The following is a 17,612-nucleotide window of genomic DNA, read 5'->3' as shown; positions in this document are numbered from 1 at the left end:
TACATCCTGTATCATATCATTATGTTATTATGATCAAATTTACTTGTTGTATTTTTTATACAGTTGTAAATATCAATAAATAAAAAAAAAAAAGAAAAAAAAGAACTCATGAAAAGTCAAAACTTATTTATATGACCCAAAGTCGCTGGACTCATATAAATATGATCGTAGAAAGTTATCATAGTGATCGTAAATATTATCTATAGGCTAGCACCCTTTCGTAACCTTGGTGGGATTCAGGTTTTGATTCGAAAATAAAAAGGGCCACCGATGGACCAAAACCTAAACATTTTCTTTATAACCCCCTTTATAGTAATTTTTACGGTGAAGGGGGGGGGGTTACAGGTTAACCCCTCAGACAGGATTTGAACCGGCGCCATTGCAGTTACGAGCCAGTCAAAGTTGAAGCTTTAACTCCCTTTACTACGAACAGCCCCTTGGTTTAAACTTTAACAAACAACATTAATTAAAAAATTACGAATATACCAAATCCTATATCCACGCTGATAGACACCCAAATCCCACTTAATTGTTTTTAATTCACTACTGTAAAAAAAAATATAATACATTTTTCATGATTTTTAGCTCTTATAAATTGTTATTAAAACCAAATAATATGCTTTAATATTTTTAATAACCTATCCACTCATCAAAGACTGAACTTAAATAATTTAATTGTAATCTACTAACTGTAATTCCATTGTGGGATCATTTACAATGGAATCATAAAGTTAAATAGTACTTAGATTTTTAGCTTAGATATACCACTAAATTCCTTTCTTTCTTCATTTTTTTTATTTGTACTAAATGTTGGGCCATGACATTCTTATCTCTTATAAATTGTTATTAGAACTATCCAAAATTATTTCATATTTTTAATAACCTATTTAATCATCAAAGACTGAACTTAAATAATATTCAATTGTAAGCTACTATCTTTGTAATTTCAGTGTGAATGAACCCAGTAGTCGAAACACTTAATAAAATAAATAAATAATATTTAGGTTTTTCGGTTAGATATACCACTAAATTCCTTTCTTTCTTCAATTTTTTTAATTTGTACTAAATGTTGGACCATGGCATTCTTATCTCTTATAGATTGTTATTAGAACCACCCAATCAGATTTAATATTTTTAGTAACTTATTTACTCATCAAAGACTGAACTTGAATGATACTCAATTGTAAGCTACTAACTTTGTAATTCCAGTGTGAATGACCCCAGTGGTTGAAACACTTAATAAAATAAATAAATAATATTTAGGTTTTTCGCTCAGATATACCACAAAATTCCTTTCTTTCTTATTTCTTTTTATGTTTGTACTAAATGTTGGGCCATGGCATCCATTGCCGAGAAAATAACGATCCAAGACCACAAGGATTTATCATCACAATTTATATATCATACTTCACTATAAATGCCTCTATAACTCACAATTTGTTCAAAACGCCTTCTCTTTCGAGTGGATAACAAATAATGCACATTTAGTAGGCCGGCCTCTGCATTGAGGTTCAAACAGTGGTCAGTCATTTATCAGATTAAAACTAAAAATTTTATTACTTTTTCAAACTATAATGATTTATTGATAAATAGTGATATTTTGGAGTGCGAAATGCGGCTACTCAAGTTGATGAAAGCGAATTATATAGTATTATGAAAATGATTAAATTCGTTAGAATGGAAAATGTTTCTGATGCAATAAACATTTGTTCATCTATCTAGAGAGTACATTAGGCAAACAGAAACAAACGTACATTCGCGAAACAGAAAAAATGTAATAAGTTATATAATGGGGCAAATTATACGGTAAATGAAATTATGTATTGGTTCGATAAGGAACTAATCACTCAATCAACCCCTAACAAATAAGTAGTCCAATTTTTAAATAAATAAATTTTGATTTGAGGACATTTTTTTAACAATTTATTATGAGATAGGGGGGTAATTTCAATTACAAAAGACACCGCTAACTATATATAACGTTATAATTTAAAACAGCCTCCACTGGCTCACTACCAGCGCTGGGATCTCTTGAGCTCTGCTATACCCCTCACACGTGGGGGACAGAGTTGGCTCAGGGATCCTCAGGTCGACTGTGTAAATATTGTATATAAGAGTGTAAATGTGACTAGAGATTTTATTATTGTATTGATTCAATTTTTTCATATACATTGATTGATTATGTTCATTTTGTTTATCCTTCGGTTTGTATATATTTTAAGAGAGATTTCTTTTTTCATTTATTTATTTATTTTTATTCTTGTTTTTAGTATGAATGTTCATTAATCACTATTACCTATTGCTCACAACAGTGTGGCAAATTGGAAGATCTATCAATAAATAAAAGGTATTTTAAAACTAAAAAACAAAAACAATTTTTTTTTAAATTCAGATAAAATAAATAGATACAAATAATAATTCTTAATAAAAAAAAGTAAAGTTAATAACAAAAATAAAAACATTCGTAGACCTATGGAAACAAACAATTGCATCAAATTGGTAAAAAAAAAAATAGAAAAGAAAATCAATAAGTTAATTTGAAAAAAAGGAAGAAGAGAAAAAAAATTAAAAGTAATGTAAATAATAATTATAAGAACCCCTACGACCCATGAAGAGATTCAGTACTGTGTGATTTTAGAACAGCAGTCATACAAGGTGATTTGTCCAAGATCACACTCAACCATCAGATTTTTCCCCAATCAAGGGTACCCACTCTATAAGGCTGTGTGGACCTCAGAAGCCCTCCCCGTAACCCACAGGTTTGACTCAAGGCTACAGTGTAACAGAAAATAGTTATCTGCCAAGCCGGGTCCTTGGTGGTAGTAGCATTGTGCCTTACCACAGTGCCACCGCGCTCTCTAATGTCAATAATAGAATTGATAAAAATAAAATTCATAACAAAATGTCCGGCTGCAACCTGGGCTTCAGTCTTCGGGTTGAGGTTGGGTTTCCAAAGTTGTTGGTCATTGCTCCTTATACCACAATGGTACTTATTCATCCCAATATTCTCAGTCTGCTGGTGTTCCTTTAATTCCATCCGAAACCCTCCAATCCCAGATCACAGCCCTCGAAGAATGGTGTTGTAATTGGAGGATTATAACAAATCACCTTTACCCGTCGTCGTAAACCTACCGACTGCCCTACAGTCTCCTGCTACCTTGGACTACATCTGGACAAATGACCAACCTGGAATCCTCACACAAGACTGAAAAGACAGGAAGCTGAAAGTCGATTTGACAGCACTTACTAGACAAGCGGTCTAAACTTCCAACTTATTACAAAAGACTTTAGTAAGGCCAATCTTGACATATGGAGTTCAGCTTTGGGCTCCACTAAACCTTCGAATTCCTCTCTTGGATACTTACAATCCCAAATCCTTCGTAAAATCCTCAATGCCCCTTACTTTATTACAAATAAAATCATATATAAAGACCTTAATCTTCCCTATGCAACCGATCTAGCCCGAACCAGATATCATTCCTTCCATTATAAACTCCGTAACCACCCAAACCCACTAGTTTCTAACCTTGCATCCTCTTACATTCGCGACAATCCTCCGAGGTGCCTAAACAGTAGATGGCCACGAGACCTGCTAGTGTTAAACGTTATTAGAGTGGTACCAATGGGTAGTTCTCTACACCCCTGTTTCACTCCATTATAACTGAGGTCAAATTTACTGAATTTACAGTTGTAAATTTTAATAAATATATTTTTTTTTAATTGTTGCGTTAAGATCTTGTTAAGATTTTATTGGTTTATTTTATTCGATGTTTCAGTCTAAAATCAACAATTCAAAGAATAGAAAACACGAAATGATTGTATCTAAATGTTTACTAAATTCAAATAAATAAGTCTTTGTAGATAAATTATTTCTCCGTCTTCGGTGAATGATATCTATTTCGAGAATATCCAGTCTGCGTAGAACTGTCTACAATGAATATCTTAGTAATGTTGTCCTCGGTAGCGGATTTGGAGAAGTACGGAACCAAGTCTACCGGTAGCACGTTTGTCTGAAGTTTCAGCTTTGTGGTTTCCCTCCTAACGTGTCGGTGGAGTCGCTCCATTTGAAAGCGATTTTAATCTGTTATCGCTTCCCAGCATCTGAACAATTGAATACATTTACTCTAAGCATTCAATTATGTAAGACGAAAACGGGAGATTGGAGCAATATAATATATAATTTAATAATAGATTTATCGGTTTCATCTATAAGAAGGTTTCTTGAAAAATTAACTTTAGCGTTAAATAAAGTAGAAGTGTTTTTTAAAAACATCGCAAAGGTGTAATTTTCATAAAATTTCTTCGGTGATATAAATAATTAACAGGTTATATTTTATTAGTTTCAAAGACAATCGCGATTAAAATTCAAATCTTTTACTATACACATTTTTAAAAAAATAAATAAGTAAAATATTTATTATTATTTTTTTTTTTTTAATATTATTAGAAAAATGTAGTATTTTTATGAAATCAATTCAATCAAAAATGTAATAATATTAAATAATTTTGACTTAGTAGAATTTTGACATTGATTTAGTAGAAATTCACCATATAATGTATATAACATATAATATATTGATTAAACTTTGTAAAGAGGAAACAAATGCCCCTGCAAGCATTCCAGTTTACTCAGCACGCAATACTGATACACAACGCGGAGTAGTATAGAGAAACCCCTTAACCTCTAGCCGTATTTTCTGCGCACATTTAAAAAATAATTAAATATTGATAATAACCTTTTAGTATAATTAAGGGAAAAATTGAAAATACATTTAAATAATAATATCACTAAAAAAATAAACCAAAATAAATAAAACTGACATTCAACTGTTAATACAAAACAATACAGATATACTCCTGACTGTTTTATTCTGAAATCAAACAGTGTCCAATATTGAGAAATTTATCTTAAAAATTTATAAAGTGCACGAGAGCTAGTAGTTTTATATATATATATATATATATATATATATATATATATGAATCCTGTAATATATAAATTATATAATGACCTTAATGTTCTGTATGTAACCTATCTGGCCCGTACCATATACCATTTCTACCATTACAAGATCCCAACCCACTAGTTTCTAACCTCGCTTCCTCTGCCATTCCTGACAATCCTCCAAGGCACCTGAAAAGAAGATGATCAAGAGAACGGCTAATCTAAAAACATTATTAGAGTGCTACCAATAGGTAGTTTCTGTACACGCCTTTATCACTCCATTATAAACTAAAACCAAATTTACTGGATGTATACATATGAATGTACAGTGGTAAATGGAAATAAATAATTTTTTTAAACATTAAAAGCTTGGAAATACTCCTCACTATAACTGATACATCGTTATATACGATGTCGTTATAAGCGATATTCCATGGATTTGAAACCTAACTTTTTTTTCCAAGGCTATCCGATTCGTCGCGGAAGGAAACGATTCGACTAAACAAGCCATTAAAGGTATATTTATACTCTTACGAATTTATTTTCTCGCTCAACTTGGTATATCAAAATATCTATATCACAGCTCTTTTTATTCAAAGATTTAAAAATCATATTCGAAACTGCTTTCAATCTTCTTCCTATAACAGGGGCTTTTATTTTTTAAACTTGAGCCAAGCGAAGTTGTGTAGGATCGCCTGATATAAATCAATATCAATCAAAGATCAATAATCTGTATAAGAGTCAGGTTTTCCCTCAAATCATTATACCGCTACTTATGTAACTACCTCAACATGTTGACTCAAAATATTGAAGATTGATTTTATCTGAGTTGTTAAAAAATGATTAGATAAAATATTTACTCAATCCTTATCTAGTTCCACCCATCCCTACAGCCCACCTAGAAGGTTGAAACGGCAGTGGCCAAGAGACTTATTAAAATAAAAATGGACAATTGGAGTTCTGGCAATGGTCAGATTCTCCTTTCAAGTTGAGTGTTTGCGGCTTTAGCGCACTTGCTCAGCCTCCACTGGCTCACTACCATGCGGCGAGAGGGATGCGCTGGGATCTTATGAGCTCTGCTCTACCCCTCACACGTGGGGGATAGAGTGGGCTCAGGGATCCTCAGGTCGATTGTGTAAATATTGTATATGGGAGTGTAAATGTGGCTAGAGATTATTTTATTTTTTCATGCACATAATTTGATTGTGTTCATTTTCATATGTTATGTTCATATGTTCATTTTCTTTATCCTTCTGTTTGTGTATATTTTAAGAGAGATTGTATTTATTTTTATGTACATTTTTTTCATTCTTATTTTATTTTAGTAAGAATGTGATCATTCATCACTATTACCTATTGCCCACAACGGTGTGGCAGATGGTAATGTCTATCAATAAATAAAATTCGAATAAAAAAAAATAGTCAAAAAATAAAATATTTGCAAGAAAACTCAAATGCGGTAGAAATAATATTTCTATGCAATATCTCCCTAACTGTTTTAATCTCATCTTCCTTATGCCTAAGAATGTGATAAAATATTAAATCAGTGATTTGGGAAAAGAGAAACACAACTATAAAACTGGTTTTTAAAGGCAGTAACGCGGTTTACAGTGAATCGGCGCTCAGTGGTGAAAAACCCTCCAAAATAAAATGCGTCTAATCATCTTTATCGACTTCGGGGCCGCATATGATAGAATTCATCATGCGCTCAGTTGAGCAAAGCAGGAACTCCAGATACCATAGAAGGGTAGGTATAATGAGGCTGACAGAGAATGAGGTATTAAGTTCAGTGTGCGTCAGTGGAGATCTGTCAGTGGTGAAAACCTTCCAAAATGAAATGCGTTTAATCATGTTAATAAGTGTGTTTTTTTACACTCAAATTCCTATTAACAAATTTACCGTGATGAATTCTCCCATCAAACAATATTTGTGAGCCGTAGATCTAATCTTAAAGACGTTATTTCGGCATAAGGAAAAAGTGAGTTTTTACTGCTTGTTATCTTATTTTAAACTATCTAATAAAAAATATTTCGGCTAGGTCAATACTAACGAAAGCGAACGTACAAATTTTAGTTTTTAAAAATTAGTTTTATCCTTAATGCTTCTTACTTTGTCACAAACCGTCATCCATCAGTACCTCAATGTTCCATATGTTGCCGATTTGGCCAGAACCAGATACCATTCCTTCCATGATAAAATTCCCAACCACCCAGATCCACTTGTTTCTAACCTGGCTTCTCCTTCATTACCTAATAATCCTCCAAGGCGTTTGAAAAGAAAGATGGCCTCGAGATCTTCTCCTCTAGAAATGTTATTGGAGTTCTATCAATGGGAAGATTCTCCACATGTTTGTATCATGTCACTATGTCACCTACAGTAAATTTACTTGTTGTATATATTTTTATACAGTTGTAAATAACAATAAATAAATTATTTTTAAAAAAATTATTTTTTGTTTCTGGAAATATTGTTTAATAAATTTCTTCGGCTACTTCCAATTTAAAAATAGAAAAAAACGTTTTTGCATATCTTTGATAGACCAGAAAAAAATGAGCATTATTGATCTTTGTGATGAGACTAGTTTCCCATAAAAGTGTATGCACTTATTGGAGCAGTTTCATTGTAAGTTTCATTGACGTTTAGAGAAGTATGAAGCCAGGGGATTTAACTATTTTGAATCAGAATGAGGAAATTTTTAGGATAAAATGATATTAACGATAGAAAAAATCAAGATTTATTTTTTTCATCTAAAAATATTATCAAAATAAAAAAATACATTTCATTGAATTCAGAAAATTATATGTCATCCTTGATAACATTGGAATTTATGAGGATTGTAGATTTATCAGTTTAGAGGTTTTTTCACATAATTCAATCCACTTTGTAATTCTGTTCACCGTTATATAATGTGATTAATAAGCTCAGTTGTATGGCCATTTAACTCAGAAAGTAAGTTAGATTTGTGTAATATCTAAGATATTATGTTTAGTTTCCGAACATATTTTTTAATCTTATAGTCGCACTTTTCGAAATATTTTTTGATTTTTATGAATATTCGGAACTAATACAACATTAAAAAAAATAATGATACGCATACCCGTCAGTATAATTCAATGAGAGAAGGGTTCTCAACCCTATCGATTAGCCTCCGGATTTGAATGGGTCAACGGACCAATCCTTCCACTCTTGCTAATGATGAGATTACTTGAGATGAGGAAAGGTTTTCAATGATGACCTCAATTATATGATTAAACTCTTTCCCTGGGTCTATTCTGGAGGGTAATGGGATGAGCTCTGTTAAAGTGGATACCTAACCCCTTCCCGCAATGCTGTGAAGCAGGTACAAGCAAACTGATTGAATCTGGTCGTCTTTTTAACGAAGAACAAGATTTCAAATTGATCCGACTTAAAACGATTTAATGATCATATTACCATTCAGTGATTGAAATAACTAGCAATTTGTTGCTTTTAAACTTACATTTCTTTTTAGCAATTGCAAATTATTTAAGGCTTATGTATGATAGGTAAACAATTTGCATATTCTCTACTTTTCAAGATAAAACTCTAAGTCAAGAATATAAAACCTAAATTTATCATTAGCTTATTTACATATTTATTTATGTATCTATGTAATGTATGCGACAAATCGCTAGCGAGTCGTGGACTCCACCAACTGGGTGTACCTGTCATTTGCTGCCACCATCAAATTTCTCACTCCAAGTTTTTTGGTATCATTGTCAACTTACATTCCCTCCATCGCAATTTAGGTCTTCAAATATGTCGCTCTCCATGCAAGAGCTCAATTAGGATTCTTTTGGAACCATATCGTATATAATCATTCCTGTCTGAATCGGTATGGTTGTTTGAACCTAAATACTTGTTAAATATACCGTAAAATCTTTTGATTTTTCTGTACGGACATTCTCCAATTATGTACTGGACTGTAAAGTCTTCCTCATAGCTTGGGTTCAGTAATTTGTAAGGAAGTACAAATGTTTTTTGAACTATGAGGTTGTGCAGGGAGGTGATTTGTTCATTATCAAGCTCTAGCACCAGATTTTTCCTTAATCAAGGGTACTCAAATTATAGAGGCTGGTTGGACCCCGAAGATCTTCCGACTCTGCCGGGTTGACTCCGAAGAACTCCTAACTCTGTAGGGTTGATTCACGGTTACGGTGACAGGATATCTACACTGATTCAAATCGGGTTCTTGGAGTTAGAAGCACAGCATCTTTCTCACTGACCTACCCCGCTCCTCTATTATTGCATATATTTTATATAAGTATAATAGCAATCAGTTTCTCATTATCCTGAATTGAAACACGATATATTCTACAATAAAAACGGTTTATCTCCCTACCCCCTCTTTTTCTCTCTCTCAAAGTGAAGTAATTTCGTTTACTCCTAGGCAAAGCATATTTCACAATAAAAATCATCATTTATGGATATTCACGTACATGGTGAATTCATAGAGAAATCAGCTCATGAAAGATCCGGGTATTCTCGGAAAAAAAAATGGGAGTTAATAAAAAAAAGAGAGCTGTCAATGGAATGGCTGAATTGGGAGAAGTTGAATAGCTCTGGGAATGACCGCTGATTATAGACAGCGCTGACAGAAAGTCTCCTTTGTATCTTCTACGACACGACGGGCTGTTCTACGATTTAGTTTATTTAAAACTTATCTATTCTCAAATAAAATTTTTGTTCTTTAGATTACTCCTTTATTAGCTATAATAATACACACGGTAAATTGTTTTTAACAAATTAACACTTGATAATTTAGGAGAAACGGTTGAGGTGCAATAACAACTATAAAATACTTAATCATAAACACCATCACTATCTTTTTTTTATGACATTTCGACCTATTTTTTTCTTCTTTTTTATAGGCTTAAAAAGAAAATCTGGTGTGATACGCGCATCACACTTTCACTTCTCACCTTGGAAGGCAAAAATTTCTAATATTTTTAGCGCTATAAATAATCCTTTTTTATGGTTTCTCTTGGGGCAGATAACGAATAGTCCTGCCAAGAAAACAGTTTTCAAAATATAACAAAGCGGCGTACATATATCACTGCGATCAAGAGAGATCGGACAAGTTCGGGACACGACGGCCGTGCGCGTGGGTTAGGAACGTCATGGGTTTGTTTGTTTGTTTGGTTGGTTGTTTAGTGGCGCCAAACTTCATTGGTCATCAACGCCATTTATATTTTATTTAATTTTGCTAATATTCGTTAAATTTTATTTATTTTTTAATTTGATTATTTTATTTATTTTTTTTATATATATTTTTTTCCTTCCGATCAAGTTATATTCTTGTCAGTAAATTTTGTGATTTCAAAAACTGAAAGACCAATTATATTGCCTTATCATCGTCTCCAAGGGTTTTTGAGATATCTTGGCTTAGTCCCAAGCTATTGAGGTGTGGTGTAAAATTTGGGCATCGTTGGAAAACATGGCTTATTGTTAAATTGTTATTGCAATGCTGGCAGTTCGGAGGCGTTTCTTTTGAAATAAGATAGGAGTGGGTGAGCCTCGTGTGACCTATTCTCAGCCTCGTCAGTACAACTTCCTCTCTACGGCATTTGCGACTGGAGGTACCCCAGAGCTTGACATCCTTTTTAATAATTTTTAATTTACTCATTGGGCTTTCGTTGCACAAAGATTTCCATTTATCTTTGACTTCCTTTACAAGAGGCCTGTATAGCACTGACGGAGTTAAAATTGCTTTATCCCGTCCCGGAAGCGTGAGTGCTTCTCTTGCAGCGTGGTCGGCCAGTTCATTCCCTGCGATTCCTACATGGCTTGGAACCCATAGAAATGTTACTGACATACCCATGTTGTGTAGAGTTTTTAAGTGAAAATGGATGCAGGAAATTCTCGGATGTTCTGGATACATAGAATCTAAAGCTTTTATCGTCATGGGTTTGATTCCCACCTGGGGCAGTTAATATTTATTTCTCGGTGGTATCGAGAAATGAATCATATCTCTCATACCTTAGTTGCACGCGGCAACAACTTCAAAGTAGCCGCCAAGGGTTGGCAAAAGGATCCCTTGGCCCACCGGTTACTGATCCCAAATATTACTATCTCTATTTTCCATTTTTCTCCTTTAGTTAATTATCAAACTCTTTCATAGTTCATATTTATTATTTTAGGAAGATAGTCAGGGTGGCGGTAATTAAAGATATCAAAATAGTAAAAGAAAACTATTTATTGTTAACCTGCGTTTTGCCCGACTTTCCAGGACTAAATGAAAAAAATGGATACAAACTTTTATAATTAACAAAACATTAAAGTTAAAACGTTTCAAAACAATTAATATGTTTATAAAGTATATAAAAAAATTAATAATAACAATATAAGGAATTATATACATGTAGGTGGACTCGAATGTATTGTTATTATTAATTACTAATTTTATGCAAAAAATGCAGATACGCCACTTTGGTTTTTCGAAGCAGTTAAGCAGAAAATATCAAACTCGTTGCAATCTGTACCACCTAAACTATTCTACTTGCACGAAATTATGATTTATGAACTGTAATACATTTAGAATAGAAAATAGTTATATTTAAAAAGTTAGAAAAAATTAATTAATATTTTTTCAATCGTCTGCCAAAACTAATACATTTACCTATCACAAAGGAAAATGAAAAAAGAATTTTCAGACTGGGTGCTTTCTTATGAATTTCGATAATTGCTTTTTATTGACCAAATAACTGCCTTTTTTTTTTCTTTTTTTTCCTCCATTTATTGACTTCGATTCCATTATTATCCAAATATAGCTAGCTGTATATATTATTTAGATACACCTAGTTCTTTAGTTACATTGTCAGGTAAGTTCACTCCATACCTTTAACGTTCTTTGAGGAATTTATTAACTTCATGAGTTGTTTTTCATTCATTCATTATTTTTTTGTAATTTATTACTAAGTTTTATAACAGCCAATATATTATTATTATTCTATCATTAGTTGCCTTTTTCAAAATTATCTATATTTCAGTTCTTTAAACTCAGTTTTTTTTTAGTAGTATTTTGCATTTCAGCTGTATTATATAAATTTAATCATTAGTTTTATCTCTAAAATAATTTATAAATAATTTTAGATTATAAACTATTGCAGCCTCCACAACGTCCCAATAATGAAAAATTGACTATCTAAAATTGTTTATTATGTTTCTATTTTTTTGTTACACCGACTAATAGACTTTGCCATCTGCTAGGACCATTATAATGATTTATTATTACTTAATAAAATAATCATTCATTGAAATATAAAATGTATTTGATGAGTTTGATTTTTGTTTAAACTTATAAATATGTATATTAACAGTAATTATACCTTTTGTTTATTACTTTTAGTTTCCTTGCATTTTTTTTTTCATTTTGTATTTTTTTTCTTAATATATATGATAATATTATATGTAGTTTTATTTTATTTGTTCTATTTTTATTTCATATATTATATTAATTATTATTGTTTATTTTTTATCTTATCAAGTTAAAAATTATAATTATACTTTATGGTTGTTTATAATTTTATTTTTATTTTGAATATTTTGTATATTACTTTAAGGCTCTACAGCATAATTCTGACACCTATAATATTATTCTAAAGAGATCAGTCCCAGTATAAATAAAGATTATTATTATTATAACTATGAATATTTTTAATTGCATATTTAGGTTCCTAAGTTTTTCTACCACTGATATATATGTATGTAAATTATCTGATTGATTAATGTTCTTGTGTTTTTTAAAAAAAAAATTATTGAAAGTAACTGTTATTAATCCTTTAACTGGGAGGCCCTTAATGGTAAATTCTTTAAGTTTATTTTCTGTGTTCTTCAAGCTTACTTTTTGTTCACAGAAGGGGCCTACATGCCTAACGGAGCTAACGCGCTACGGGGCGCCACCCCTCGGCCCCCCTCAAGCAAGGAACCCTACTTCGATTCCTCTGCACCACAGAACGTTTCGGCGCTCATTGGAAAATCGGCTTACCTCACCTGCAAAGTCAGGAACATCGGCAACAGAACTGTAAGTAAAAAGAAACGTTATGTGAAATTCTAATGATTTTAAGTAGAAGAAATGTTAATCACTTAGCAATATAGCAGAAACTGAAAAGAACTATTGATAATAATTATTTTTATTTTAAATAAATACTAATAAAACGTCTGGAAAAACAGACAAAAAAAGTACTGGACAATGGAATATCTTTTTTCAGAGGTCGTTACTAAACGTTAATTTTTTTTTTTTTTTTAATTATTTATATAATGTAATTTACAACTGTACAAAATAATACAATAGGTAAATATGTAGTATGTCAACGTTAAAAATAAAAATCAATTATAAAAATGTAAAATTCTGAACTAGGAATGAACTAAATACTAATTATTATATAATCAAATAAACACATAAATAATTTTCTACTAAAAATATATTAATAAACAAGCAAAAAATAATAATAAAACTAAAATTTACCACAGAATTTAATAAATTAATGAAATACGAAATAAAATTAAAGTTTAGAAAACATTTTGTACCAAATAAAATATTAATAATAATTATAAAAAGAACTATTAATTTTTTTTTGCAAATATTTTCAATTTCACTTCAATCAATATTTTCGTGTACCAAAAATAAAAATGTTATCTAAGTTTATATAATTAAATTTGTTTTTAATATTTATGTATCAAAGCTAGAATGCATATTTTTTTAATAATCGGTTTTCCCTATTTTTCGCTAATATAAGTATTTTATAAAAACAAATCACTTTTTAAAAATGTTGATTTCAGGAGAGAGAAACGCTTCACTAAAAAGATTGTTCTGCCCAACTGCATACATTACAAAAAACTAGTCAAAATATTTTTTTATAAATAATATATTACTTTCATAAATAACCCAAACAAACTAGAGAACTAAAAAGAAAAATTATAAACGTGTGTATGATGCTGAGTATTCAGGTAAATTTGAAGTACTTAGCAGTATTTCCGATATATTATCTGGTTTTATTTTATAACTGTAAAATAATAAAAATAAAATTTCAAATTATATATTTATTACTAATGAACTGTGAATGGAAATTTAATTATAATTAAAACGATTTTTGAAAGTATGTAATAAAAATGTATCTTATTATATTCATAAAATCAGAGTAATACGTTTAAAAGTTTATAACTAATCAAAAACTAGCTGATAAAACACGAATTCAAATTAAACTAAAATTTTTAAGAAACATTTTTCATTTCAAAACTGTTAACCAATTTTTATAACGTAATATTTTTTTAATAGTTGTCCATTAATTTGAAAAAGAAAATTATTTAGTAAAAAGTAATTGTGAAATAAAAAACAAATACGTTTGCATATTCTGCAATATTATTTTAGTATCGTTCAATATGAATTTAGTATCGTTCAATAGTTCATTATGATTAGGTCTCTACTTTATGCTTACAAATATTTCTATGAATTAAATTACTTTTCTTTCGTTATTATTTTTGAATGGTTCCTAGTTAAGCACATATTTTTATACCTTGTTGTGGACCATACACGTTTGAATATTTTTTTTGTTTATAATTTTCGCAATTACAAAATAATTAATGAATAATAAACAATTACACTAAAAATTATAAAACAAATTTTTGTAAATTAAATGTTTATAACTTCATTTGTTCACAAAATCTTATATACAGGTTGAAAGCTAATACCATATTTTATTTAAAAATTTATTGTTAATATCTAAAATAAAATTAACTATCTGATACTCAGAAATAATCAACAACAAATTTATTTAATATAAATCCAACACTACGCTTGAATTTAATATAATAAAAAAATCAATATATTTGCCTGAAACTAAGAAATATCCCATTAATTTTTAATGAGTTATATAAAAATGTTACAACCATACATGTATGTCGATTTAGACATGCATAGAAAATTTAAGGCTAAATGGTCATTACTTTGACTTAATTTTTATTTTTATTTATGTTTTTGGTATAAATGTACACCTTCATATTAATAATACACATTAGTAACCTTAATAAATATTTATAATATCCTTTCAATAAAATATTAATTTTAAAACAATTACAAATAATTTAAAGTCTATTAAAATAAATAATTTATTTTTATTTTAATTTTAATCTAATTTTGATTTATTTTCATTTTGATTCGTATTGAATTAATTTTTTTTTCTTTTTATTTATTGAAATTTACTACTGTAGTATATAAAAATACTTCTAGTAAAAGTGATATTAGTTGTATTAAATGGCATGATACAGACTTGTATAGAAACTACCCGTTGGTAGCACTCTCATAACATTTTTACATTAGAGGTCTCAAGGCCGTCTTCTTTTCAGGCTCCACGTAGGATCGCTAGGAATAGAAGAGGCAGCAAGCTTAGGAACTAGTGGATTTCGGTGGTTAAGGAGTGATACCTGGTTCCGGCTAGTTCGGTTATATATGGAACATATATCCATCAAGGTCTTTATGGATGATTTTATTTTTGGCAAAGTAAGGAACACTGAAGGATTTTGGATTGAAAGGATGCAGAAGGAATTCGAAGGTTTATGAGAACTCCAAATCTCCACTCCACATTTCCAGATAGGCCTTATCATAGTCGTGTAGATCAGTCTTTTGCATTGGATTGGAAGCTTAGACCATTTCTCTATTAACTGTTGTAGTAGTCAGAATTAACTTGCAGTTTCCTGTATTTTTAGTCTTGTATGAGGATCCTAAGTTAGTAAATAAGTATCGTTTGCCCATATGTAGTCCAAAACAGCGGATCTGTTCGGACAAGTAGAAGTGGAAATTTATAGGATACTGTAGGGCAGTCGGTTGGATTACGACGAAAGGTAAAGGTGATTTGAAGGGACTTGTGGGAATTTATTTTAATCCTCTAATTTTGACCCCATTCTTCAAGGTTTTGATATAAGGTTGGTAAGTTTTGGTTGCAATTAAAGGGTTATTATTAACTGTGTAACTCACCTTATGTGGTGAGGATAGTGATAGGGTTGGTTGGGATGTAAACGGTGTAGAGGATGGGACCGAGGTTACTGCTTTGAGGAACGCCAGTAGACTGAGAAAAAAAGGGATGAATATGAATTATTCTTTAAAATGTTATTTTTATGTTTTCAGTGGGTATTTTTTAATATAACGGCAGCCTTCAGCTATCAATTCTTAGGAATTTTTAATTTAATTAACTTTAATGATGATTAATAAATTGATGCAAAGTCTCTCTATAAAATATTTTCTGCACTTCTTGAATAAAATAAATTAAATATAAATTTATTAAAACAGCTGAGATTCTTTCACTTATACTAAAAGAAAGCCAAGATATAAATTTCGAACTTTTCTGACCATATCTATTGGGTAAGGATTCTTATGAAAAAAGTCCAAAATGTGGTGCAAAGTAATCCAATTTATGCTACATCAAAAACATTTTTTTTTTTAGCCAATTAAAACAAATGGTTTTAAATGAATTTTTTGTGGTTTATAAGTGGTTAGGAATATTTCTCGGGAGTTTAAAATGAAAATATATATTATTATTAAAGATTTAATGCCTAAGAAAAATGTTGGAGCATTACGATATATGAAAAAATCTTATTAAAAAGTAAAAAAAACCGGAGAGATTGTATTTTCACTGTCTTATATCCTTCTAACCTCTCCAGTAACCTCCGTTGTTTTCCTCTCACATATTTCCATATAGTTTTTCTTTTCCTTTTTTTTTTTTCATATTCCTTCTATCAGACGCTTACTTACCGTATATTCTCAGTGAAAATCACGGCAGGCAACATTTCCCCGGACTGGCGGGGACGGTATATTTCATACCCCACGAAAAGTGGCTAAAATATTCGTCCTAGCTTTAGGTTGTAAAAAGTTATGCCAGTAATTTCAGGATACAGATTTAGATCGCATGGAAAAGATTGGCCTAACAAAGAAAAAAAAATGTATCTTATAACCAAAAATTTAAATTAAAGTATAGGTCATCTTTTCAATATAAATTTGTCAGGAAAATAGTTTACCGTTTCGTCTGTCTGCCAGATTTATCATATTTTTGCTTCATGGCCTAGTTGACATTAGGGACTTGTTTTTGGAATTTCTAGATTTATAGGGTTCTATCCCGTATCACTTGGTTTATGACTAAATGGACATTTGATTATTTTAATTAATGATTCTTTACTCTAATTTAACTTAATTTACTACATTATTATGTAGCCTTTTTTTAGATATTTTTCTATTTTCTTTTATAACTAATTTATGACATGTAAATTTTTTTATTTTTTTTTAAATATTTATTTATTGCTATTTACAACTGTACATTATAATACATATAGTAAATCTGATCTAAGTTAAATTGGAGTGTTACAGACGTGTAGAGAAACTACCCATTGGTAGCACTCTAATGACATTTTACATCAGCTGGTCACGTGGCCATCTTCTTTTCAGGTGCCTCGGAGGATTGTCAGGAATGGAAGAGGATGCTAGATTAGAAACTAGGGGGTTTGAGTGGTTAGAGATTTTTTAATGGAAGGAGTGATATTTGGTTCGGGCTAGATCGGTTACATACGGAACATTAAGGTCTTTATGTATGATTTTATTTGTGACAAAGTAAGGAGCATTGAGGATTTTACGAAGGATTTTGGATTGTAAGGATTGAATACG

The 17,612-nt window shown here is 30.6% G+C and overlaps 1 long non-coding RNA gene across 1 annotated transcript in view; it reads left to right on the top strand.

Annotated features, from left to right (window-relative positions):
- Window positions 1-12,982, top strand: part of LOC136796993 (uncharacterized) — a 201,391-nt gene extending 188,409 nt beyond the window's left edge. Inside the window, exon 3 of the long non-coding RNA XR_010844789.1 lies at window positions 12,820-12,982. This is a non-coding gene — a long non-coding RNA (uncharacterized lncRNA). The remainder of the gene's footprint in view (window positions 1-12,819) is intronic.
- Window positions 12,983-17,612: the final 4,630 nt, after the last annotated feature.

This window comes from Halyomorpha halys, unplaced genomic scaffold (genome assembly GCF_000696795.3).
Source record: "Halyomorpha halys isolate HHAL.00 unplaced genomic scaffold, Hhal_1.1 Scaffold491.1, whole genome shotgun sequence".
NCBI lineage: Eukaryota > Metazoa > Arthropoda > Insecta > Hemiptera > Pentatomidae > Halyomorpha > Halyomorpha halys.
This window is presented reverse-complemented; position numbering and strand designations above follow the sequence as displayed.